We start from the raw sequence: 24476 nt of genomic DNA, 5'->3' as shown, positions 1-24476 counted from the left end.
AGCTCCTTAAGGAAGGGACTTTCTCTACTTCATCTCTATACCGCCCTGCCCCACACTGCCCCGTGCACAGAAGACACTTAATAGGCTCTGAGTAAAGACATGAAATCAAGGAGTCTCCAACGCGTTGTTGTTGGTCTGTGCTTGGGAGGCTGCCAGGTTGTCTGATGATGTCGTTTTCAAACTTGAACGACGAGCTTGTCTTTGACAGCGTCCATGACCCTTCTGCCTGCAGTAGCTCTGCGGTCCCTGTGGGCCGAGCCCCCTACCTCCTCCCGGTGTGGGGCGTTCGCAGGAGTGGCCTAGCCCCTCACCCCGTCACCGTGCTGCGGGGCAGCGTACCTGTAAGAACTGCGCATGCGGGGACCAGACAGCAGCGGCTTCGCCGTCAGAGCTCGGGCCGAGAACAACCCACCGTGGCTACTCCGCAAGTGAGTCCCCTTACTCACATCATTGCCCCTATGGCCTTCCAAGAATAAGATGCAGAAAAATGTTCTAGCAGTGCATTCGGAAGCCGAAGAGATGCAAGTACTTGGCCACCGTGGAAAATAGCAAAGCTGGAGGAGACCTAGGGGAAAAACCAATCTAACGCAAAATACTTCCAGACACTTCTCTTTACCGTAGAACCTTCTTCTTTCAAAGGAAATCTTGAGTAAGGAAGCCCAAGGAGTATCCTAAAACCTGGGTTACACTGTAGTAGAGGAAGCAAGACAGACCACTCTTCCCATGACACTCCCTGCTTAACACCTCTGTAGAAACTCCGAGGACCCAGCACAGTCCCTCAAGTCCACCTTGGCCTCTCCTAATCTCGGTGTCCAACCCTGAAGACCGGTATTTGTTCATTCATTCATTTATAGTCGTCCTTTCTCCCTCTATCCCAGCCCCCCCCAAACAATTAGTAAGTTCCTACTACAACACAAGCACTAAGGGAAAAATAAGTAAGACACAGTACCTGCCATAAGGAAACCTAAGAGTCTAAATGGGCAGTCAGACTTGTAAACAAACACTTGCAGTAAATCTGACAGCTATTTTTAGAGTTCCAAGTCTTGTGGGTGACAGAGAGGTCAGCACCAAGAAAGGAGAGAGCAATTCATTCTCCAGTCAGTGTCCAAAATAAAGCGGCCACAATTACCAGGCCAGCGAGATTTATTTCCCGCCATCTGCTGCTAAAGGAATAAAAGAGGGAGTTTTCATGTTCAGACGGTCTCCCCAGCGGTGTGGGTGCTGAGGGCACAGAGCAGGTCCTGGATGGTGATGGAGGTCAGGGGACTCAGGACACACAGCCACCAGCCCACAGAGAGCGGGGCCGGCTCCTTGGCCAGATTCATTGGTCCTAGGGCTCTAGGGAGTTAAGAAAGCCTTTGTGCCCAGAGATCTTAATTTTTAAAAAATATTTTATTTATTGGACAGACGGAGATCACAAGTAGGCAGAGAGGCAGGCAGAGAGAGAGGAAGGGAAGCAGGCTCCCTGCTGAGCAGAGAGCCCGATTTGGGGCTCGATCTCAGGACCCTGAGATCATGACCTGAGCCGAAGGCAGAGGCTTTAACCTACTGAGCCACCCAGGTGCCCCAGATCTTTAAATCTCATTGTCAGTCATGAGGAAACTTCAGGGAACCCAGGCTTTCTTTCACCAGAAATGAATTGAGCGCATTAGTAAAGGGCCCTCCCCGACCCTTCATATTCCAGTGGATGGATGGGCCATGGAGAGGGCGGTCGCAGCATTCCAGGCCCCATTGGAGGCTGCCATTTTTTTTTTTTAAGATTTTATTTATTTATTCGACAGAGAGAGATCACAAGTAGGCAGAGAAGCAGGCAGAGGGAGAGGAGGAAGCAGGCTCCCTGCTGAGCAGAGAGCCCGATGCGGGGCTCGATCCCAGGACCCTGGGATCATGACCTGAGCCCAAGGCAGAGGCTTAACCCACTGAGCTACCCAGGTGCCCCTGGAGGCTGCCATTTTTGCCCCTCATGGCCCAGGGCCTGGGTCAAAGCCTTACCCCGTCGGTTGATGTGTTCACTCTTTCTGCTCTAGTGAGCCACAGGCTTTTAGAGGCTGAGATATGTGACTTGATATGGTCATTTTTTACTGAGTCTCCTTTGACTTACGAGCCTGGAGAGAACATGGATTTAGGCACCTTGCAGCGGTCTCCTCAGGGCACCATCTGTGTTTGTGAGGGCCTGACATGGCACCTGTTTACAGCGAGAGCCCCTAAACACTTACAAAATAAGGAACTTGCATGTACTTGCACACAGCACGTGTTACCTCCCTCTGGGCGAAGTTAAGAAAGTGAGGGAACTTAGTGCATATTGGGGATGCATTCTGAACCGGGCACTCGTGCCTAGCTCCCTAGATTATTAAACGGGCAATTATTGTGGTATTATTTCTGTAATGTCTCTCCCTCTGATCTGTGAGCTCCAGGAAGGCAAAGGCTGTACCTGTCTTATGCACTGCCATAGCCTGGCTCCTAGCACGCTGCCTGATGAGCAGGAAGACACACAATAAATATGTTGAATGAACATGCAAACTATTTTACATGACCTCCAGATGACCTTGTGGGATTGGTATTATTAGCCCACTTACAGATTAACACATTGAGGCTCTGAGAAGTTGAGTGACTTGCTTATGGCTCCACAGCCGGCCATAACTACAACAGTATTAACCCACGGCTTTCCAGCTGAACCCTTGTGTATACTTGAACCCGGAAGTTAACAAGAAAAGAGAAGGAATCCGTCTTCCCAATGTTCTAGGAACAACTCTTGTTCTGCCTTCTCTTTAGATGAACCACAGGTTACTCTCTCATAATTATAATTTTATGTCCTACCAGGTTTCTGGTAGTGGAGGAGCATGTTTGCTAATACAAACGCTGAAGGACAGCCTTTTCCACAGCTTTCTTTTGGGATGTGGTTCTGACTTTAAGAATGGAAAACATTTTGGGAAATGGAGGAAGGTGTGGACAAGAGTAGCTATGAAGGGATTTATCCCAGGGCTAAGGCTTGAGTTAAGCTTAGGATGAGTAATATTTACCAGAGAGTTGAGGCTGGACTGTCCAGGGACAGTGGGAGCCAAAGCATGAAAGGGGCAATGAGGAATGTGAAGAGACCCACCTGCCTGGAACAGAGACAATTGAAGATCATGCCTTGACCCCACTTAAAAGCCTACAGGAGATCCCTAAACCACAGGCCTCTCAGCTAGACTCCAAAGCCCCCTGTGACTTGGGCCTGCCTTCCCTGTGCCTGCCCAGGCCCTGGCCTTGTCATCCCCTGCTGCTGTGCCTAGCAGATCCCTGGGGCAGACTGCAGTGGCCTTAAGCAGTATGCCTCCTGGGCCTCAGAATCACTGTGCATATGGATCCTTCAACCTGGAGTGTTTCCTCTTCCTCTGCCCATCGGCCAGACTTCTGCTTGATCATACCTTAGATTGTGTGTATTTCCTATTTTATTTAAATTCAATTAATTAATGTATAATGTATTATTAGTTTTAGAGGTAGAGGTCAGTGATTCATCAGTCTTATATAATATCCAGTGCTCATTCCATCACGTGCCCTCCTTAATGTCCATCACCCAGTTACCCCATCCCTTCACCACCCCCGCCCTGCCCATCCCCTCTGGCAACTCTCAGTTTGTTTCCTATGATTACGAGTCTCTTATGGTTTGTCTCCCATTCTGGTTTTGTCTTGTTTTGTCCTCTCTTCCCCTTTGATCCTCTGCCTTATTTCTTAAATTCCACACATGAGTGAAATTATGTGATAATTGTCTTTCTCTATTTGACTTATTTTGCCTAGCATAATACCCTCTAGTTCTATCCATGTTATTTCAAATAGCAAGATTTCATTTTTTGAATGGCTGAGTAATATTCTATTGTATATATATACCACATCTTCTTTATCCATTCATGTGTCGATGGACATCTGGGCGCTTTCCATAGTTTGGCTATTGTGGAAATTGCTGCTATGAACATTTCAGATCACTACATCTGTATCTTTGGGGTAAATAACCAGTAGTCATACTGGGTCATAGAGAAGCTGGGTCATAGAGAAGCTCTATTTTCAACTTTTTGAGGAACCTCCATACTGTCTTCCAGACTGGCTGCACCAGCTTGCCGTCCCACCAACAGTGTAGGAGGGTTCCCCTTTTTCCGCATCCTCACCAGCATCTGTCATTTCCTGACTTGTTAATTTTAGCCATTCTGACTGGTGTGAGGTGGTATTTCATTGTGGTTTTTTTTTTTTTAAGATTTTATTTATTTATTTCACAGAGAGAGAGATCACAAGTAGGCAGAGAATCAGGCAGAGAGAGGGGGAAGCAGGCAGAGAGAGGGGGGAAGCAGGCTCCCCGCTGAGCAGAGAGCCAGACGCGGGGCTCGATCCCAGGACCCTGGGATCATGACCTGAGCCAAAGGCAGAGGCTTAAACCACTGAGCCACCCAGGTGCCCCTCATTGTGGTTTTGATTTGTATTTCCCTGATGCCAAGTGATGTGGAGCACTTTTTCATGTGTCTGTTGGTCATCTGGATGTCTTCTTTGCAGAAATGTCTGTTCATGTTCTTTGCCTATTTCTTGATTGGATTATTTGTTCTTTGGGTGTTGAGTTTGATAAGTTCTTTATAGATTTTGGATACTAGCCTTTTATCTGATATGTCATTTGCAAATATCTTTTTTTTAATCATACATTTATTGCTATGCAAAATATTCCTTTCTCAGGCATTTCTTTTTTTTTATTATTTATTTTCAGTGTAACAGTATTCATTGTTTTTGCATCACACCCAGTGCTCCATGCAATACGTGCCCTCCCCAATACCCACCACCTGGTTGCAAATATCTTACCATTCTGTAAGTTGTCTTTTGGTTTTGTCGACTATTTCCTTTGCTGTGTAAAACTTTTCATCTTGATGAAGTCCCAGTAGTTCATTTTTGTCTTTGTTTCCCTTTCCTTTGGAGATGGATCTAACAAGAAGTTGTTGCGGGCGAGGTCAAAGAGGTTGCTGTCTGTGTTCTCCTCTAGAATTTTGATGGATTCTTGTCTCATATCTCTGTCTTTCATCCACTTTGAGTCTATTTTTGTGTATGGTATAAGGAAATTGTCCAGTTTCATTCTTCTACATGTGGCTTCCAGTTTTCCTAACACCATTTGTTAATGAGACTGTCTTTTTTCCATAGGATATTCTTTCCTGCTTTGTCAAAGATTAGTTGACCATAAACTTGAGGGTCCATCTTTGGGTTCTCTGTTGTGTTTCTTTGAGCTACATGTCTATTTTTGTGCCAGTACCATCCTGCCTTGATGATTATAGTTTTGTAATACAGATTGAAGTACGGGATTTGGTTTTCTTTTTCAACATTCCTCTGGCTATTCGGGGTCTTTTCTGTTCCAAATGGATTATTCCAGCTTTGTGAAAAAAAAGTTGATAGTATTTTGATGGGCATTTCATTGAATGTATAGAGTGCTCTAGGTAGCATAAACGTTTTAACAATATTTGTTCTTCCAATCCACAAGCATGGAACATTTTTCCTTTTCTATGTGTATTCCTCAATTTCTTTCATGAGTGTTCTGTAGGTTTCTGAGTATAGATCCTTTGCTTCTTTGGTTAGGTTTATTCCTAGGTATCTTATGGTTTTGGGTGCTATTGTAAATGGGATCAGTTCCCTGATTTCTTTCTTCTGCTTCATTGTCAGTATGTAGAAATACAACTGACTTCTGTGCCTTGATTTTTTATCCTGTCATTTTGCTGAATTCCTGTATGAGTTAGTTCTAGCAATTTGAGGGTGGACTCTTTGGCGTTTTCCAAATAGAGTATCTGCAAAGAGTGGAAGTTTGACTTCATTTTTGCTGATTTAGATGCCTTTTGTTTATTTTTGTTATCTGATTGCTGAGGCTAGGCTTCTAGTACTATGTTGAATAGCAGTGGTGATGGTGGACATCCCTGCCATGTTTCTGACCCTAGGGGAAAAGCTCTCAGTTGTTCCCCATTGAGAATGGTATTCACTGTGGGCTTTTCATAGATGCCATTTATGATATTGAGGTATATTCCTTCTATCCCTACACTGTGAAGAGTTTTGATCGAGTAATTATTCTGTACTTTGTCAAATGCTTTTTTCTGCATCTATGAGAGGATCTTATGGTTCTTGTCCTTCTTTTATTAATTGATTGTATCACGTTGATTGATATATAGATGTTGAACCACCCTTGCAGACTAGGAATAAATCCCACTTGGTCATGGTGAATAATCCTTTTAATGTACTGTTGGATTCTGTTGGCTAGTATTTTGGTGAGAATTTTTGTATCCGCGTTCATCAAGGATATTGGTCTGTAATTATCCTTTTTGATGGGGTCTTTGTCTAGTTTGGGGATCAAGGTAATGCTGGCCTCATAGAAATAGTTTGGAAGTTTTCCTTACATTTCTATGTTTTGAAAGAGCTTCAGCAGAATAAGTATTAATTCTTCTTTAAATGTTAGGTAGAATTCCCCTGGGAAGCCATCCAGCCCTGGACTCTTATGTGTTGGGAGGTTTTTGATGACTGCTTCAATTTCCTTGCTGGCGATGGGTCTGTTCAGGTTTTTTATTTCTTCCTGTTTCAGTTTTGATAGGTTGTAAGTTTCTAGGAATGCAATCCATTTCTTCCAGGTTGCCTAATTTTAGCTTAGATTTAACCACCTTTGCAAACCCTTCCCATTCACAATATTTGTGACCCCAGGCATTTAGTTCTCTTCTCTACACCTCCAACTCATGCTCTGTTTGTATCTGTTTCTCTATCAGACTTCATGTCTGTACATCCTTGCCCCTGACCCAGCCTTCCATTCCTTGCCCCATACCCACCCACTTGAATTATGGGAAAAACAACCTTCCTTATATCTTCATTCCCTTCTAGAACATTGTCTCCAGCTCCATCTATTAACATCTGTAACCCTCACCCTGAGTTGACTTCTTGTTAACCACTCTCACACCTCTTTTCACACTGCCCAGCCCTCCAAGTCATGACATAGGTAAGCATCCTTTCATTTCCTCTTATTTTAAAACCCTTCTCCCACCCTCCTATTTAAACAAACAAGTAACTTCCACAGCAAGCAAGTCTGCTTCCTTTCTCTAAGAGTTGTGCTCTTTAGAGACACTGACCTTTTCTCCTTTTCATCACTGTCACTTAACCACCTTTCATACCTTGAGGACTTTGGCACCAGCTTATAGACTTTCTCTACCCCAGTCCTGCCATCATCTTGGAGGATTTCAGCATCCGTAGGGCTGGCTCCTCTAATACTCTGGCGTCGCCCAACCGGGAAACATTTCCTTTGCATTCCCCTGCAGCTGCTCCCAGAGTCACACCCTGGACCTTTGGCATTGAGTGAAATTCCTCTACGTGAACCACAGAAATCCTGGAATCATAGAAATCTGTGATTGTAACAATATGCTCTGACCAGAGACACTGTGTGGTTGGCCAACTCTCTGTGCTCCCCACAGTCTTCTGTCTCCTGAACAATCCACCTCACATACCCACCTACCCGTTCCAGTCATCACTCCTGGTCACCAACCTAATCCAGTCCAGCTTGGAGTGCATGGTCCACCATTCCCACCCCTCCTGGCAGTACCCCAGATTTTGTGCAGCTTTATATTTCACTGCACTCTTGAGAGAAATCACAACCCTGGATAAACCCGGAGCTCACTTTCTCCATACCTGTGGCAGGCGGAAGGTGAACAGCTATACATTTGTGATCACCAGCATCAACGGAGGCCTTCTTGGGGCTCAGAAATTTCATGTTTCTCTGACCACCTTATTCTCACATCTCCACAACCTCTCTTTCAAAAACTTCTCCACTCTGACATCACCAACCCTCCCTCCCCACAGATGATTTCTGCATGGGGCATGAAAGTGCACAGCACTTCCACGTCTCAGTGCTTCCTTCCATCCTGTTATAGCAGCTGAGGGGACCTCCTTTCGCTTCTCTATCTGGGTTCTGTCTCCCGTTCTCTACCTTCTTGAAGAATTCCCCCCATCAGCATTTCAACATGCTCGAGCATCTCTGCCTGACACCACACACATTTAGTAGCCAAAGTTTTGGAGAGTTCTCTGTGTTTTCTGTTTGTTTCCTCACCTTCTGCTCTCTTCTTCAAAACTCTGGTTTTCCTGGGGCTGACCTTCACTGGCTTACAGAGGACCTCCTCTTTGCTGAATGCAGTATATGGCTTTCAGTCCTCATGTTTCAGAGAAATTCAGCAGTGTTGACCACTCCTTCCTTCCTTCCTTCCTGAAACACTCCTCTTTGGCCATCTTGTGACAAACCAACTTCTGGTTCCCCTTCTGTCTCTCAGCTGTCCCTTCTCAGGTTCTTCCAGCAGCTTATCCTCCTTTATCCAGACTTCAAATGCTGGATTTTCTCCAGGCTCAGACCGAGGCTCTTTCCCCACTGTAAAGTCTCTCCATAGAGTCTCCAATTACCACCTGTTAGCTAACAGTTTTCAGATTCATTCTCTAGTTCTCTCTCTATGGCCCAGACATATGGATGTCCAGCTGCCTACTGGACATCTTCAGGTGGCTGTCTCACAGGCTGTCAGACTCAGTATGTATCAAGTACAATTTGAGATGTGCTCCTCTCCTTCCACCCCCTTCCCCAAATGTCCTGGTCCTCGCTGTTTGGTGTCCCACCTCAGCAGTGCCACCACAGTTATCCATCTGGTTATGTTGGCAATGATCCTTGACCTCTCCCTCCCACTCAACCCCAAATCTCGTCCGTCACCAGCTCCTGTGCATCTTATCTCCTCCGTACATCTCTTACCTTCCAGTTCTCTCCATCTGCACCCACCATTCTAGTCTGAGCTGCTGTTACCTTTTACTTAGACTATTAAAGGAATCTCCCAAGTTATTAGCATATTCTTAGTCCCTCCAAAAATTCACCTCACTGTAACTGAAACAATCATTTGCAAAAACAAACAAACCGAAAACTGTGAAGTTAATTATATCTCTTCTGTTTCAAACCTTTCTGTGTTTTCCCATTGCCCAGAGGCTGAAAACCCAAGTCCTTAGCAAAGTCACCTACATGCTGCACCATCTTGGTCCTGCCTGTGTTCCTTCCCCTTTCCAAGCCTTTGAACATGCTGTTCCTTCTCCACTTAGAGTATTCCTCTGCTCAACTCTGCCTTGGCACTTAGCCTAATTAACTCTTTATTTAGCTTTCATATCTCATCTTGAATGTTGCTTCCTTGGGGAAGGCTTTCCTAATCACCTTCCTCCCAAAGGAAGATACATCAGGGCTCCCAGTTCCTCCCATGCCTAAATAGCATCCTCTGCATCTGTTCTGTAGTATTTCTTATCATAAAAGAATTCCTTGGGTAATCATTTATTTAATAAGTGTCTTCCCTGTTAGCATGGGAACTTCTCTTTTTCACAGCTGTATCCCCAGCCTGTATACTGCCTTGCACAGATTAAGTGCTCAAGAAATTTTTGTCAAATGAATGTCATTGCCTTGTTTTGTAACTTTGAACAAATCACTTTGCCTTGTATCTTCTGTGTTAATTTCCCCTGCTGAAACATGAGATTCAGGCTTTTTCATCTCTCTTTAAAACTGCATCTAGAATTGTATAGTCACACAATACGTGCTAGTTGAATGAATGAATGAATGAATGATGTGTAGGTTAAGAAGAATGGGCAGATGGTGAACATCTCAACAGAGACAGCAGTGAGAAAATCATTCTAAGATCCTTATCTCACACCTTGGATTATGTGGTTTGCTTAACTTTCAGCCATAAAAATACTTCAGAGATTTGTTCCCTGTGAAAAGCCAGCCTCTGATCCTGGTTTCCCACCAAGGTTTAATTGCCCCAAAAGCCCAGATATTTAACTTGAAGCTTCTGTTTTTCTTCTTCTTTTTTTTTTTTTTAATGGGAAAATAACAGAGAAACCCCTTTGTTCCGGACTTAGTAGACATAGCTTGGCTTCTGTCTTCTCCATAAGCATGGCAGCTGATGTTCTCTCTCTATTATAAACCTACCCAGTGCCGAGACACTCATCAAGGTTTTCCACTAGGGACAGAGAGAGACCTTGCTACAATAGTGTGCTATGATTAGTGGTATCATTGTGCTTTGGCACTAGATCATCTTTATGTTTTAAGGCAATAACATTGATAGAGAATTATATTAAATAGTAGTATTTTCCCGTCTTGTCATTGTTGCTCATTTAAAAAGACAGGTCTTTACTAACAAATCAACATCTACCCAGCCCTCCTCCTTAAAAAATTGTCCTAAATGAATTTCTAATGTGAAAATTCCTAAGGATCAAGCACTCACCTTTCCTCCTGAATCTGCATGTTGTGGATTAGAATTTGTGCAAAACTTTCATCTCCTCTTCTGGTGCAGTTCCATAATCCCAGAGGTGCAGGTGAAAAATCCCTGACTCCGCTATAACTGGCATTTACAGGTGGAGGCCTAGTGCTTGAATTTTAAGCCAGCAACCCAGGTACTCTTCATGTACAGTGAACTTTGAGACTCAGAGTACTTAGTTATAAGTTTATAAGTTTAAGTCAATGACCTTTCATCCTTCTGTGACTTTAGTGATGAGCAAACAGACATAGAAGTGCACTCTCAGCAGAGGACCCAGCATGTGTCCGCACAGGGGCATGAAAATGCTGGGAAAGATAAAGGAGGTATTGAAGGCTGCCCATGGAGGCTGGCAGGAGATGAAGCCAGAAACTATCCCTAGCTCATGAAAAACCTTGCAGACTTCGATAAAGGTGTTTTAGGTTAGGAAGTGAAATGGTCTAATTTCGTTTTTGGAAACTGTCTGGCAGAAGTTCTAGAAGGTGCATTCCAGGAGCAGGGCCATGAAAGCTTGGATGACAGTAGCTGAGCCCAGAGCCCAGCTGTTGAAGAACCATTTGTTGATTAGAGACCAGGGATGATACTGAAGAGAACAGGATGATGAGCATGAGCAAGTCGGAAAAGAGAGGAAGAGTTAGAACCCTTCAGGAGATAAAATTCCATCTGAACTTAGCAATGACTGTGGATATGGGTGGAGTTGTGAGGAACACAGGATCTGCCTCTGAAGTTTCTCCTGGGCTCATGGGTGGTTCCAGTGTTGACAAGAGAATGCAGGATGGAGGTCCGGCAAGGGAGAGAAGTTTGGTTTGGCCCGTGTGGGGTTTGACAGGCTTTTGAGACATATAGGTAAGCATGTGGGAGCAGACGGATATATGCATCTGGAATTAAATGATTCTGGGGACATGATGCAAAGCATTGCCCTTGCCTGCCACCAACTGATCACCCAGACTGTTGTATTGAATGTAACAGTCACTGGCATTGAGTTAGTGAGTCTTACTAAGTGTCAGACACCCTGCTGCACATGTTATGAAATAGGTACTGTTAACCATCTGTCTTACGGAAGAAGAACCTGAAACCTGAAAAGTTAGGTAAGGTACCTAGGCCATGCTGCTCGTAAGGGTCAGAGCAGGGATTCGAACCGGCAATCCAGTAATAACTCTCCTGTGCTACAATGTTTCTCAAATGTTGAAGTCACACTTGTGGTTAAAAGTGCACTTTATATCACAGGCCAGCACCCGCAGATGCCTGTTACACATGTGCGCACACACTCACGCAGGCAACTATGTAAATAGTGAGAAAAACAGCTCTTACCCTGGGACGCCTGGCTGGCTCAGTTGGTTAAGCAGCTGCCTTCAGCACAGATCATGATCCCAGAGTCCTGGGATCAAGACCCACATCAGACTCCCTGCTCTGCAGAGAGCCTTCTTCTCCCTCTGCCTGCTGCTCTCTCTACTTGTGCTCTCTCTCTCTCTCTGTCAAATAAACAAATAAAATCTTAAAAAAAAAAAAAAAGAAAAGAAAAACCCAGTACTTACCCTTACTGCTACTAATAATGCAACCTGATATTCTTCTACTCAAGTCTTTATCATCTTTTTTTTTTTTTTTTTTTAAAGTAGGCTCCACACCCAGTGTGGAGCCCAGCACGGGGTTTGAACTCATGACCCTGAGATCATGACCTGAGCTGAGATTAAGAATTGGATGCTTAACAGATGGAGCCACCCAGGCGCCCCTATTGTCTTTTAAAATGGTGGTTACTTCCTACTAAATTGAGTTCACAGCCAGAGTTTGACTGAGTTTGACAAACATTGCTCTATTTTGTTCTCCTGGGGCACATAATTCATTTCTCTTCCCAGGCCTGGTCATTCCCCCAACCTTTGAGGGGAGAATGCTGAGTGTTGCTACATGTGTCCCTCCTTTCTCACTCAAGAAGGTATTAAAGGTAAAAGGCTGGGGTGTAGTGGGATGAGACCAGCCAGGAAACACTCACTTTGAGGTGTAGACGGATCAAACCTCATCTTTTTTTTTTTTTTCAAAGATTTTATTTATTTATTTGACAGAGAGAGAGAGATCAGAAGTAGGCAGAGAGGCAGGCAGAGGGAGAGTCTGGGGAAGCAGGCTCCCCACTGAGCAGAGAGCCCAATTGGGGGCTTGATCCCAGGACCCTGAGGTCATGACCCGAGCCAAAGGCAGAGGCTTAATCCACTGAGCCACCTGAGCACCCCTCAAACCTCGTCTTTAATGGGGCTCATGAAGGTTAGTGCAGAATGTGCAAAACCACAGCACAGAGCGTGGTACAAAGCCGGGTGAGCACAACAGCGATCGGTAGTATGAACTTCAGTGGCACCCAGGCCTTGGGGTCTAGTCCAGCTCTACAGCTTCTTCACTGCATCCCACCAGGCAGATGAGTTACTTCCAGGGTATAGTGGGAGGAGAATATTGAAGTGGTACTTTGGTTCATTCAACACCTACCATGAGCCTGTCCCTTAGTAGGCACTGAGGAAATAGTATTAATATCTTTATTCATTTAAATCATATCTTATATCATCATCTAATCATATCATTAATATCTTTATTCATTTAAATCATAATGTATACACTAACTTACAAACTGAATATTCCAGACTATTTCGTAATGACCCAGTCAATCAGTCAATGATGTATGGAGTCAGCCAGCTCTTAGTAGGTTATTTAAAGGAGACTTTAAATACTGATTTCACTCAGCACAGGATGTAGGTCTTAGAAGAGGCTGGCAGGTCAGTGTCACTAAATGTGTCGGGCACAGAATTGTTTATTTCGAGCCATCTGCACGTGCCCCTTTGGAGTAGACTGTGTCGCTCTAGACCACCCATGCCGCCTGTGTGGGAATCCCGGGGCCCTGTCCGGAAGCCGTCGGTGGGAAAGAGCTAGTTCATTATGTGCATGTCGTCCCGAAACATGCAGAGCCCAGAGCTAATGATATTTATGAAGCGAGAACTTTTTTAGAAGACTTTCAAGTTCATTAAGTGCAAAGATGAGATTCTATCTCACGGGGAAACAAAGCACCAGTTCAGGCCTATTTTAGAATCAAAGCACTGTGAAACAAACAGAAACAAGCCATGTGAGCTTGTGGTGCAACATTTCCTTTCCCTTTCTTGTAATACAAATCTGATTTTAAAATGGAAATACAGTTCAGATAACATTCCTGGTACTCGAGCTTTTACCTTGCAGTCTGATCCCTTTTGAGTGTCTCTCATTAATTTTAGATTTGCATCAAGTCCTCATTAATCGTTAAAATTTATCAGATGCCTACTCTTAAATTCCAGGATTTACCCCGGAATTTGGGTGCCCAGCTCTGAGTACCAAGGAAGATGAACACAGGGGATTGAGGGTAGAGGTTAGAGAGGGAAGAATACACAGGAGGGGAAAATCTAAGGACGCTGTAGTCTGCTGTGCCTCTCAGAAGCGTGACAGACATGCAGCCTTGCTTTCTTTGCCACATTCAGCATCTAGTAAGGACCCAGGCACAGCTCCGTTGACCGAGTGCCTCAGATGGGCTGGCCATTGGCTGGGCACACCACGCAGGGGGTTTCAGTTGGTTCTCACAGCAATCTTGTGAAATGGTAATTTTTTTTTTTTAAGATTTTATGTATTTATTCGACAGACAAAGATCACAAGTAGGCAGAGAGGCTGGCAGAGAGAGGAGGAAGCAGGCTCCCTGCAGAGCAGAGAGCCCGATGCGGGGCTCGATCCCAGGACCCTGGGATCATGACCTGAGCCGAAAGCAGAGGCTTTAACCCACTGAGCCACCCAGGCGCCCCCAATCTTGTGAAATGGGTACTACTATCTTCATTCCACGGATGAGGAAACTAAGGATCAGAGAGGTTAAGAAAGTTGTCCAGGATCATGCAGCTAGTGGGGGCAGAGCCACAGTTTGAATCCAGAGCCAGTGTCTTCAAAGCCCTATCTCCCTCCTCCTTTGTGTACCTGAACTCTGCTATTTTGCTGAGCACCCCAGCCTGCCCGGCACTAAACTAGTCTGCATAATTCCAAATTAATTCCAAAATACAAAGGGGGTGTAAAGGCCACTGGTTTGAATGAAAAGATCGCTAGCCTAAAATTCCATGGACACAGAGGCCAGATATATTTGGTCTCTCACTGTATATCGGGTGCCAATTACGTGGCTAATCCTCAAAACATACTTGTTAAATGAAAGGTTACTTAAAAATTAATGAACCAAAAATTTGAAATGGAACTCAAAGTTCAAGTCCCGTTTCTACAACTTGCTAAGGACTTGGTTTTATCATTTAATCATTTAATCGTTTAATTCTCTAAGCCTCAGCATTACCATCTGCAAAATGGGCATAACACTCTCACAGCCCGCCTTATAGGGCAGTGGTTCCCAACCCTTACCGTACCTAGGACCTTTAGCAACTTCTTATCCATGTTTCTGTCCCCCAAATTCTGACTTGATGTGGTAGGATGTGATCTGGACATTTAACGGCTCCCTAGGTAGTTCTAATGGGTAGCAACGGTTGGAAACGCCATCATAGGGATATTCTTTTTCCTTTTGGGGGCCTTGTCAAACATAGCCAAGGAAACAAACCTGCTCTGTAAAACCTAAAGAGGCAGTTAAATAGAATCAGTTGTTATAAAGTCAGTCCAGAAGGACTCTGGGCCTCGAGCTCCTGCTTCCTGATGTCATGACAGAGAAAAAGGCTGGTTGCTTCAGTCTCCCGTGTGTCCCTAGGTCAAAATGCCCTCCTTCCTGATCAGGTGGTTGCCGAGGAGGAGGATTTGGTTGACATCAGGGCTGTAACAGGTTAATAGCGACCTGCTGGACAATTGCTCCGTTGGATGAACTTGTCCTTGGACAGTCTCACGTGCCATTCTGGCACCCCGTGCACTCACCCTCCCGTACCGGGGATACATGTACAATGCCTATTCAGAGACCCTCCCAACTATGTCCGTTTGTTTGATTCTTTCTGGTCATGGTTCACTCTTTGACCCAGGCCACTCAGGCTGGGGCTGTGTTGTGGGAGGAAGGAAGCGGTCCTCCCTTGCCCTCAGCAGCAACCCTGTCTGTCACCTTCCTCTGCTGCTACACTATGGAGGGGCAGCTGAGTAAGAGGGCCTTCAAGGTGCCAAGAACAATATTATTTAAATTTTAAATAATAGTCTCTTGGGAAGAAAGGGTCATGAGGCATTCGAACCACCACAGAGAATTCTGCCAAGAGAATGACTCATAAGGCTTCCAGCTATCTACCTCTCTCCCCTTGTTTGGTTAGGACAAAATCCTGAAGTCACCAAGTATTTCAGGAGTGGGTTCTTCCATTTCTCTTGCATGTTGGTCCTTATCCAACAATTGTGCATACACCAGTCTTCTGATGGCAAAACATTTGGAATAGCCATTATTCTCACGTGCTTTTGAACAGTGTATATTAGCCACATGCCCTCACCGTGTCACTGACCCATCTGAGCCACAATTTCCTCTTCTATAAATGGGCATAACAACACCTGCCCTGTCTAGGACAAAATGACATGAACTCTTTGAGACCATTTCAGAAATAACAAAGCAAAAAAATATGCAAGTCGTGCTAGGCAGAAAGGGCACCCTAACTCATGAAAGTCCCAAATGGATAGAGTCTATGCAAAAGGAGGAGAAAATACCTTCTGGACCTCTAGCAGCTCATCAGCCTTCACTGTACAGTTTGGGAGCTGGTGGCGCACAGCTCTGTCCCAGCTGGAGCCCCTCTCAGCTGATGGGTGGAGGAAGTGGCTTAGGGCAGAAGCAGTCCGCTCCAAGCCTGATGTCGTGATGGCGGAACAGAGTGCCATTACTGTTACGCATGTGTCTACTCCCCTTCCTTCCATAATAACACCAGTCAGAGGAAACACGGCTGTGTGTGACACGTGATCTCCAGGGTGCACTCACCCCTGTTTGCAGATGGGCTGATGGGCCTGAGGCTGATACAGAGGATCTCTCAGCAGTAGCTGCACTGTTAAGGTCACTGCCTCTACTTGGAGAAGCAGAATACTTTCATCCCTACTCAGATAAAAGCCAGCTCGATCAACAACCTGTTTAACCTGTGAACTCTCGGGAGTCGTTGGTCAGCTCAGAGGAAAAGAGTGTGAACTTTGGGACCACACGGACCTGGGTTCTGCTCCTGGTTCTTCCATTGACTCGCTGTGTGACCTTGGGCAGTTACCCCTCTGGCCTCAGTTTCTTAGTCCATACGTGGAAATAATAATCACAGGGTTCTTAACCCAGGGTTGCTGTGAGGATTAGAGATGCCAAGTGAGAAACGTTATGTCTCAGTGCCTGACGCAGCCCCGTGAGTGCTCAGTAGAGGTAACGGTTGCTGTTGTTACTGATGATGAGATTTTCATCCTGCAGACCTGTGTAAGCTGCTTTGAACTGCCTGCTGCTTACCACCCCAAGTTTATGACCTAGTAGTTACTGCTTAAGAAATCAATCAAAAAATACATTCATGTGCTAAAGCTGTATGACACTGATGCTGAGGGAGGGGGGAGGGCTGTGTGATATGGGGTTTCAGCGACGGCCTCCTGGAGGAGGCAGCCCTGACTGTGGATTGGGAGATGGAGGAGGGAAGCCGTCAGAGCACAGTGGGCAGGGTCCTGGTGTGCGGCCGTGCGTGGCAGCCAGAAAGATTATGCCTGTCGGAGCCTGGGGAAGAGCTTTGCCCAGCCATGCGTGGGCACTCACCTGGGATGTGGTGACATCACCCTGGCCCCTACTCTCCAGCCCCTTCGACCAGACTAGCTCCTGAGCATTCTTCGGGGTTTATCTCCAGCATCTGTGAATGGACCCTCCTGGACCCTCCTGGGCCACAGCCCTGTGAACATAATAGTCACCGAACACTGCCTCTGTGCTTCACACCCATTGTTTCACTGAATCCCATAACAAGGAAGAGATCAGAGAAGTGGCTTGCCCAAGGCGGAAGCCCAGAATCTCCATGTGTGTTAGTCCCCGTGACTCCTCTGATCGACTCAGGAGGGCAGCCAGCAGCAGCTGCTTCCTCTGGGACTCCCCAGTGTCTAACAGGTCATCTTGGCACAAAGTAGGAACTCACCAATGCCTGTGGAAGGATGAGAAGAGATTGTCAAGTGCATCACAAGGCTCTGGGTCCAGAAGAACTAGGCAGATCACCAAGTGGGATGGGGAGGTCTACCCTAGGAAAAGCTATGTCACAGGGGCCCTGGGCAGCTTAGATGTCTCAACAACAGGAGGCTGGGTCAGGGGCACAGCCTGATGCGGCTTGCTGTCTCTGAGTCCTGTCATTGGACGGTGGTGTCTATGCAGAAATCTCTCTGATGTCAGAAAGTTTTGTCCAGGAAACTTGGGCAATGCTGAGCCCATGGGCAGATTTCAGCAGCTGGACCAGAGATGATCATTCAGAGAAGATGATAAATGGGGGGAAATCAGGGCTGACACTTAAAAGATTCACCCTGGTATAGCCTAGGCACTGACCACTCAAAACAGTCCCAGGCCTTTAGTTCTAGAATAGGGTCTGGAGGCCACCCACTCTGCCCGACTTTAACCCCTTGGCCATTGGATCGTGGTGGGAGCGGGAGGTCCAGAGTTTCCCTGAAAGAAACCAGAGCTGGTTGAGCGATCCACTTGGCTGAGGGAATGGTCAGAGCAGTGGTTCTGTAACAATTGAAACATTTCAATTGTTTCAGCATAACAACTGTAGGTACCTATTGGTATGTGCTGAACACCACAAAGTTGACCTATGACTAAAAGAGCTGGCCATTTTTCAAAAGCCACTTGTTCTCTTTTGAGAGCTTTATTAAAACTAGATAATATAATATGTGACTTTTCCTTAACCAGGCACACAGAAACTATAATTTCTCAATATGATAAGAATGAATAAGGGCCCTACTGCCAAATCCATGTTGCACAAGCCTGACTTCTATCTTAGGATTCCTGGTATACCTTATGGGAATTATGTGACTTTCTGACACAAAGACCTAGAGTTTTCAGTATCAATTAGCAAAGTTTATTTCTTCTGTAGAGAAATATAAATTCTAATACTTCTCTCCCACAGGCTAGTGAATCAGCTTGTGCCAATCCTATCTTGGAGGCCACGGTACCTGCAAAGTGCCTGCATTTCTGCTGTACAAACTTGTAAATCTGAAGTTGCCTTAACATTAGCTTCAGGATGAAAAGAAGCTTCTAGAAGTTTTTTTTTAAATCCCTGAAATTAGCAGTTGCTAAACAGTCATTTTTTCCTCAAATACAAAAGAAGTTGGTGGCAGTCAGCCAAGAGAAACAACTTAGGCTTGTAGAGAGAAGCAGGCTGTTTTTAAAAGCCACAGCGGTCATTAACGAAGATGATGTCATCATTCAGGACCTGGGTCCTCCTGGGATCCCCAGGGCCAAGAAGAGACAATTCACAGTCTTTACCAAGCCAGTGAACCTGCCTCATGGTGTTTGGTGAAAGTGCTCAGTCTCCAGGGTAGGGACGGGGGCGGCGGGGGTGGGGGGGTTGGTTCCTGAGAAATGATCAGGGACCTCAGTGTCGTACCAGCTTGCAAAGCTGGTGGCCAGGACAGGGGATTTATGAACTGGTGACTTCGGGCTTTGGTGAAGAAAAAGTTTGGTATTCTTGTGTGAAGAGTATGTAAAGAATTCTCTGTGAGTCATACTTTCAAACAAAGTGGAGCCTATCTTTGGGTAGATCTTTCTTACCATTTCAGCACTTCTTCTGAGAGGAGGGACAACTTTTCAGAATTTCATTAAGTTGAGGTATCATTATTGCTTTTTAAAAACACTAGAGGGAAAAAAAAAACACTAGAGGAGCCTAGTATTCTGAGATTCCTAAGTTACAAAACAAAACAAACAAACAAAAACAGAGAAAATTAGGAGTGACTAAGGAGTCTAAACTTTCATTTGCTTCTTTTCTTTATTTTTCTCTCTTTCCATTCTTCCCTCACCACTCCCACCCCACTCACATTTTCTGAGGTCCGTATCACCAAGGTCCTAGGAGGAAAATACTGTAAGGGCAAGAATGCAGCCTGTGATCAAATCTTGGTTCTGTCACTTGCCTGTAGTCAAAGAAATCATCACAAGAAAATGATCCCACCGAATGGACTTCCTGATTATAAGATGCATCCTGGTTAAGAAGCAATAAAACATGGAGAATAGCTATGCAACTTCCAGGGCATGACATAATCTCTCTTGCTTAGCCTTCTTATCTAGAAAGTGGAGGTTATAAAACCTCCTCACAGTGTGGTTGTAAGGATATGGTAAGACTGAGTATTTATTAGAGTCCTTTTCTTGGAGCCAATGATCGCCAACAACTCTGTAATTGTTGGATGTGGTGTTGATATCAACAAATGGGCTTGCATCTCCCTGTCACTCTGGAACTTTCTGTAGAAGAGCTTGTAGTAATTATAGGAGATGAAGTCTTTTTCAGCTGGCAGAGCAATGTGGGGAGTTCTGGTGCTCCCTGCCTTTTCAAGCTTCCCCAACCCCAAGGGGTCTGGGGGAAGCTAGACTGCCCTCCGAAAACTCTAGGTCTGCTTTATCACCCACACAGCCTTCTGCACTTCTAGGAGGAACCTAGCATTACCTGGGGCTCATTATAAATAGAGTTCATTAATTATTAGTTAAGGGCCGTTCAGAGTTCCCTACACAACACCCATAGGGATGCTGGTCCCTTCCTTGTTGATGTCCTCCACCCATGACAACTACTCAGGGGCTTGCTACTGTCATGACCACCGGAACCCTTCACGAGAAAGCCAGGGGGCTGAGGAAGCCAGGAGCTTTGAGGTCGTGCTGGCTGACTTCTACATAGAAGGGGTCTCCTTTGGGGCGCCTGGGTGGCTCAGTGGTTTAAGCCTCTGCCTTCGGCTCGGGTCATGATCCCAGCGTCCTGGGATCGAGCCCCACATCGGGCTCTCTGCTCAGTGGGGAGCCTGCTTCCTCCTCTCTCTCTGCCTGCCTCTCTGCCTACTTGTGATCTGTCTGTCAAATAAGTAAATAAAAAATTTAAAAAAAAAAAAAGAAGGGGTCTCCTTTACACAATGAGTGACACCTTATCATGTTGGGATAAAGGTGGAACAGCTGTGGTCCCCATGCCTCTCAGTGTCCCTTAGGGAACCAGTCCCTGTACTCCTGCCAGCAGACACTGTCTCCATAGGGCTTAACCGGGCCAGGGGACAGATTCCATGGGCCCCACTGATTCCCCGTCTCCCTGCCAGTTCCTGAACCAGAAGAGGCTTGTTGGTGAAAGACTCTGGTGAGAGAATGAAAAGACAAGCCACATACTCAGGGAAATATTTACAGAATACATGGGCAATACAAGACTCAGATCTAAAACATTCAAAGAATTCTTTTAAGACAGCTTTATGGAGTTATAATTCACCCACTTAAAGTGTACGCCTCAGTGATTTGAAGGTGTAGTATATTATTAATTTTTAAAAGTTGTGGGAAAGTAGAACAAAATTTACCATCTTAACCATTCCTAAGTGTACAGTTAAGTGGCATGAAGTGTATTCACCGTATTGTGTCGTCATCCCAAGCAGAAACTCCGTATCCATTAAGCAAGACTCACCGTGCCCATCTCGGCCCTTAGTGATCTCTAATCTACTTTCTACAGGAGCCTGGCCTGCTCCATTGGTGGAGCGTACGACTCACCATCTCGGGGTTGTGAGTTCGAGCTCCACATCGGGTGTAGAGATTACTGAAAAAAATAAAACATAAAAAAATCTCTAATCTACTTTCTGTCTCTATGACTTTGCCTATTTTAGGCATTTTGTGTAAGTGGAATCATGTATCTGTCCTTTCATATCTGGCTTATTTAACTTAGCACGCTGTTTTCAGCGTTCATCCACGTAGTAGCATGGATCAGAACGTCATTCCTTTTTGTGTTTGAATAAACCCTCACTCCACACATACGCATCTTGTTGGTCTGTTCATATGTTGGGTTGATTCCATCTTGAAGATATTGTCGATAATGCTGCGTTGGGTGTTGGTGCACCAGTGTCTGTTCAAGTCCTTGATTTCAGTTCCTTCTGGAATATACTTGGGTGTGGAATTGCTGGAGTCTTACGGTAGTTCTAGGTTTAGCGTTAGGTGGGCCTGCTAATACTTTCCGTTCCTACCAGCGGCATACGAGGGTTTTATTTTTTCCACATCTTCATCGACACGTGTTATTTACTGTTGCTTTTATTCCAGCCATCTCCATGGGTGTGAAATGACATCTCGCTGTAGTTTTGATTTTGCATTTTCCTGATTAATGATGCTGACATTTTTTCCATGTACTAGGGGCGATTTATAAATCTTCTTAGGAGAAATGTACTTTCAAGTTGTTTATTTGCCTGTTTTTCAATGGGATTGCTTTCTGTTGATTGTTCTGCTGTAGCAATTATTCATAGATTCTAGATATTAAATGCCTTACGCTATTTCCAGATGTTTTTCCCATTCTGTGGGTTGTCTGTTCACTTTCTTTTTTTAACTTTTTTAAAAATAGATTTTATTTATTTCTCAGAGAGAAAGAGAAAAAGCAGGGGGAGTGGCAGGCAGAGAGAGAGAAGCAGACTCCCCACTGAGCAGGGAGCCCAATGTGGGACTCCATCCCAGAACCCTGGAATTATGACCTGAGCCGAAAGCAGAGGCTTAACTGACTGAGCCACCCAGGCGTCCCTGTTCACTTTCTTGATAGTGTCCTTTTTGTATGAAAATTTTTAAATGAAGTCAATTTACCTAATTTTTCCTTTGTACTAATGCTTCTGGTATCACATCTAAGAATTCATTGCTAAATCCAAAGTTATAAAGATTTACCCCTATGTTTCCTTCCAAGAGTTTTATGATTTTAGCTCTTATATTTTAGGTTATTGACCCATTTTTAGTAAATTTTTGTATTGGGTGTGAGGTAGGGATCCAAATTTATTCTTTTGCATGTGGAAATGCACTTGCCCCAGCACCAACTCTTTAAGAAGCTCTTCTCTCCTCCATTGAATGGATTTGATGTCCTTGTAAAAAATCCATTGCCATAGATGTGCGAGTTTATTTCTGAACTCTTGATTCTAGTCCGTTGATCTATTTATCTGTCCGTATGCAGTACCACACTGTTTTGATTACTGTAGCTTTGTATTACATTTCAAAATCTTCTTTTTAAAAATGGTTTTGGTTGTTCGGGGCCCCTTGTTATTACATATGATTTTGAGGACTGGCTTTTCTATTTCTGCAGGAAAGGCCATTTGAATTCTCATATGGGTTGCATTGAAACTGTCGATCAAAGAATTCTTAAGACTCAACGATAAAACAACAAAACAAAAAATGGGCAAAAAATCTGAACGGATACCTCACCAAAAGATAGACAGATGGAAAATAAGCATATGAAAAAATCCTCAGCATCAATATGCCAATAGGGAATTGCAAATTAAAACAATAATAGCATGCCACTCCATATCTATTACAGTGACTAAAATTTTAAGAACTGACACCACCCAATGCTAGAAACGGTGTGGAACATGAGAAACTCAGTGGCTGCTGGTGGGAATGCAAAGTAGTGAAGCCACTTTAGAAAACTGTTTGGCAGTTTCTTTAAAAAGCTAAACATAGTCTTACCATATGGTCCAGCAATTGCACTCCTACGTATTTACCCAACTGATTTGAAAACTCATGTCCACACAAAACCTGCCCATGAATATTTATAGCAACTTTATTTATATTCACCAAAAGCTGGAAGTAACCAAGATGAATAGATAAATGGGGAAACAAACCACAGTAAAACCAGACTGTGGAATGTCATCCCATGATGAAAAGAAAGGAATTATAGGGGCATCTGGGTGGCTCAGAGGGGTCTCTCTCTCTCTCTCTCTCTCAAATAAATTAATAAGATCTTTAAAAAAGAAATGTATTATGAAGCCACAAATATGGATGGATGAAACTTTACATGCTTATGGCTATGTGGAAGAAGCTAATCTGAAAAGGCTACACACTGTGTGATCCTAATGGTTTCACATTCTGGAAAAGGCAAAACTGTACAGTCAGTGTAAAAAAAAATTCAGTAGTGGGGCGTCTGGGTGCCTCAGTGGGTTAAGCTTCTGCCTTCGGCTCGGGTCATGATCTCAGGGTGCTGGGATCGAGCCCCGCGTTGGGCTCCCTGCTCAGCAGAGAGCCTGCTTCCCCCTCTCTCTCTCTACCTGCCTCTCTGCCTACTTGTGATATCTTTCTGTGACAAATAAATAAAATCTTAAAAAAAAAAAATTAGTAGTTGCCAGAGGTCCAAGGCAAGGAAGGGAGGGATTGATAGGTAAAGCACATGCTGTCATGATGGATTCATGATATCATGCATTTGTCAAAACTCATAGAACTTTACAGTACAAAGAATGGATCTTAATGTATCCAGATTTTCTCAAATCATTTAGTAGGTTGTTGGATCCCACGAAAGAAGGCAGATTAGGACAGGAGAATATAACCGTGTTAATAAATGTATGATACAGCCTCCGTGAAGGCGCTGGAAGGAAAAATGATGACCTGAGTAACTCGGGAAATAAGTGGAGTTTCTCAGACTGAAGGCAAAAGGAGCAGCTCGTAAGCACTATCCTCTGGTGTACTAAGTTGATTCCCATTGCGGTGTAAGGTAACAATTCTGATACTTCTCTATGTGTGCCCTGGAATCTAGTAACTAAGTACATAGACGGCAGATGGGGGTAGCTAAATCTCTCATGGGTGGAGTGAGAATTTACAGATTAGCGAAGTGATAAGGCTAGAATGACCCATGTGGTAATGGAGTAGAGACATTTGGATGAAGTTATGTTTAGCTTAGTATAGATTCATTTCCCTGCTCTTTCAGCTGAGAGGAACTAGAAACAACAAAACCTCAGTAGTAAGTAGCCCATTTATTAAATAGAGCCCAGATCTTGGGTTCTCAGGCCTCATTGGGGAAAAAATGGCTGATTCTAGGACTAGGGTAGGCAATAATCAAGATGGGCTTGGAGCATACTGTGCCAGAAAGTAAGAAGTAGGGGAAAGAGAGGAAAGACAGAAAGAGAAGAAAGAGAGAAGGAGAGAAAGAAAGAAAGAAAGAGAGGGAGGGAGGGAGGGAGGGAGGGAGGAAGGGAAGGAAGGGAAGGAAGGAGGGAGAAAGAGAGAAAGAGGAAGGAAGGATGGATGGAAGGGAAGGGAGGGAGGAGGGAAAGAAGGAAGAAAGGGAGGAAAAGAAAAGGAGG

The 24476-nt window shown here is 44.6% G+C and overlaps 1 protein-coding gene across 5 annotated transcripts in view; it reads left to right on the top strand.

The window, feature by feature from the left end:
- ME3 (malic enzyme 3) overlaps window positions 1-24476 on the top strand; it is a 216489-nt gene that overhangs the window by 70148 nt on the left and 121865 nt on the right. The window lies entirely within an intron of this gene.

Source organism: Martes martes (assembly GCF_963455335.1).
Source record: "Martes martes genome assembly, chromosome: 10".
NCBI lineage: Eukaryota > Metazoa > Chordata > Mammalia > Carnivora > Mustelidae > Martes > Martes martes.
The sequence above is the reverse complement of the archived record's forward strand: the minus strand, read 5'-3'. Positions and strand labels throughout refer to the sequence as shown.